This window comes from Alligator sinensis, unplaced genomic scaffold (genome assembly GCF_000455745.1).
Source record: "Alligator sinensis unplaced genomic scaffold, ASM45574v1 scaffold969_1, whole genome shotgun sequence".
Classification (NCBI taxonomy): Eukaryota; Metazoa; Chordata; order Crocodylia; family Alligatoridae; genus Alligator; species Alligator sinensis.
The window spans coordinates 15,354-18,846 of record NW_005842739.1 but is presented as its reverse complement, the minus strand read 5'-3'; positions in this window follow the sequence as shown (position 1 = coordinate 18,846).

The following is a 3,493-nucleotide window of genomic DNA, read 5'->3' as shown; positions in this document are numbered from 1 at the left end:
ACTCTTTCGATCTTTAGTTAATTAAAAAGCAATTAGGAGCAATCACACATTTTACATAGGGATCTAGTGTTTGTCTCTAGTTTCTGTGAACATGGAGTTAATGTAATTGCAAAGAGATAATAGTAATAGTGAGCTGTGTAAGTGTCAGGCTGATGAATGTGGGCTCCAGTTTCTAATTAACATGCACTGAATTAAGGCCTGCTAACCCAGAGATCCCAGGCTGAGTAAGAACAGTCAGTTAGAAATCTTACCCCCGTGTTTGTATTTACTGGTAAATGCCATGCATTTTGGGTATGAAATCACTGAGCTACAAATGTGACTCCATGCAGTTACTGTGTAAAACTATGGTGAAGACATTGCAGATGCTTCTCTCAACTATACACAACTTCTGATCCCTTTAAATCTTTGGAAGCTTGTCCATCCTCAACTTATAAAGGCTCTTTTAAAAGTTGGATAAAATGTTTAAAGCAAATAATTGTGCTGAGATGAAACCAATTTTTTTCTCCATGTGGGTGGAACGAAGTATTGTTAGCAGGTGTTTCCATCCAACTTCATTTCTGATTTTCACATTGATGTTTTTACATGGTCATAGGGAACTTCTGTTCAATTTATAGTTGTCATTGACACAATAAGACAGTATTGAAATAAAAGCAATCTGGATGTCCATTTCCACTTGATGCACACTAGCATCATACTCACAGGTATGGTTCAATAACTGTCACTAGCATATAGCTGCACACAGGCAAAGATAGTCCTCGAACTCTAATACAATTAATTCATTCACATTTACACTTACTTTTTAATACTACATGCTTCTGCTAATTGCTACATGCTTCTGATTCTGCCATATGTAAAAATGCTAAGAGAATAATAATTAATGACTTCTTCTATATTGACAAAGAAACATTGAATAGAACCAACACCACTAAAATATTGAACCTGGAAGGAAAAGTTACAAATCGGTATAGTGAGCTCATTTTTTGACATTATCAAAGAAAATATAGGTAATGAATGAAGCAAGCAAAGCACTTATTGAACTGTTTAAGTAGAATATAAACCAGACAATAATCAAAGGCCAAACATGCATGCTATATAAGCTGCATTTATTTATCTGCAGAATTTTTTTAAACCAATACACCTCAAGAAAGGTCAGTAGAACCACAGGAAAAATGATATAATGGCCTGTCATATTTGTAGTGAGGTGACATTTTCAGAAGTGATTTCATGGTTCTGGGCACAGGTATCAGGTTTAGGTTCAAAAGTCATTTGGTCATTTAGGAAAATCCCACTCTATGGCTATGGCTAGTGATGAAAAAAGGTATTATGGTATACACGAGTGATAGAATCTAGCTTTTTATTGATTGGGTTGGGAAATCTTTTAGGCAGATTCAAATGATATGACCTAATTCATCAGAACTGTAGCCAGACATTTTGGTGCCCAGCACAGGTCATGTGCAATCCCCCTCCTGCCCCCCATGTGCTATGATGTAACATTACTTCCATTTGATTTGGTGTCCCCTGTGTGAGGGTTCCCAGTGAGTGCCAGCACACTGTGGCCACTGCCATTACTACGGTATTGTCATACATAATGTACTTCTGGAAAATGAAAGTGGAATGCTGCTTTTAATACGGAGTACTTTTGATTTTAGAGAATGCTGTATCTAATAGTGCTTTCTGTCTAATTTCTCCCTCTTTACAATATATATACTGAAAATGCCTCAACTGAGTTGGTGATTATAATGTGGTCCCCAGTGGTGACACATAAGGGGTGCATGTGCACCCCCTGAGAGTGCTGGTGCACCTCCTGTCAGCCAGCATTCCTGGGCAAGGCGGGGGCAGGCGAGAGTGCTGGTGTCCCCCTGAGAGCGCCAGCTGGGGAGTGCGCCAGGAGAAGCGGTCCCCCCATGGCTGATCCCTGCGACCTGGAAGTGCCAGCAGTGCCCTGCTGCCAGTTGTGGGTCGGCAGGATCGGCCATGGGAAACCACCCGCCCGGTCACTGACTGTCCAGTCGGGGGGGGGGCAGGGGGGGCAAGTGCCTCCCCTGACTCAGGAGGCACCAGTCACCCACGGGGATCCTGTTACTGAGGAGGAGAGGGTTGGAGAGAGATGGTACTCCTTTAAGAAGACTCCAGTCAGCCTACTCAGGAGCAAGCTCTGGAGCCCTGTGAGAGCTGTCGGCAGGCTATAAGATGGTACAGGAGCCTCTGGAAACCTGGAAATTGGATGAAACTGCTGCCACTGTCCCATGTACTGGGAGTGTGGTCAGGCAAGGAGTGAGAAGGTGTCAGAGAACCAGAGTGCCCAAGATGCCCGAGGCTTGCTAGTGTTGTGTTTTTTGTTTGTTTGTTTGTTTTTAAATCTCTAGTTGGATACATCTGCAAGGAAACTAAAATGAGCTGGCAGTGTTACCCAGTAAAAATGGTTAGAGAACGGTATTTAAGCAGCTGAGAAAGTGAAATAAAAGAAATCTGCTGATGTGCCATAGGAAAGAAACCTTTGCAGCGGAATTAGACTGCAAAAGTGGTTGCATGTGCCATAAATAAAATGCAGCATTCAAGCATCATATGTCTCATACATGAAGAAACATAATTGGAACTTTCAGCTTCAGAGAAGTGCTGATATAAGATTTGATGTTTTGTTCCACACCACTAACCTTTGTAAACCATTCTCTTCCTAAGAATGACATTAAATCTCCAGCATTGTATAACACTATTTGTGTCAACCACCTCTCTATAGATACCGTGTTAAGACAACATTGCCCCTAAGTGCTTTGAGCAATCATCCTTAATGTGAAAGGCTATGTTAACTATACTGTGAAATGAGCCTGTTGGAAACAAGCAGCCTGGAATGGAAGATGACTTAGTTCCCTGCCATCCGCTCTGGTTCTGCACAGTATTCAGATTGAATTCTATTCCATGAAATGTGGGTAGAAATGTACAGCTCACTTGTTTAAAATTTCACAGCCACTATTTTTAACAAATAACCCTGCTGAGGGGAGAGTTGCCATTAGCAGAGCAATGAGCCTGCAAAGAGCTTTCCTTCTGGAAGTAACATCCCATGCTGTTTTTCAGAATACAGTTAAAAGGTAAAAATTGCAGGGAGAACATAAACTTTTATCTTCTTTTTAAGAAGTTATTGCCTTGGAAAATGGAGTTATTGGATTTTTATTCTGAAGAGACTTGAATGTGCTTTGCTGCTGGGTAAACAAGCTGTCCCCAAATAACAGCAGACAAATCTTGTGTTCTTTTTGTGCTCTCTGAAGAGCCGAATCCTGCAAAAATCTATGACTGTCTCTTTGCTGGTGTATTTTAGCTGCAAATTTCATGTCTTCTTTCTCACCACTCCTTCCCATTTGAATAAAGCTTATTTTCTCTGAGGTTCCCAAAACTGCAGTAGGTGAAAGATATTCTAGCCCAGCTGCAATGCAGGGGAAACAACTCTATTGGCTTTGCTTTCTTCTCTCATCAAACTGCAGTGCTATATCAGACTCTG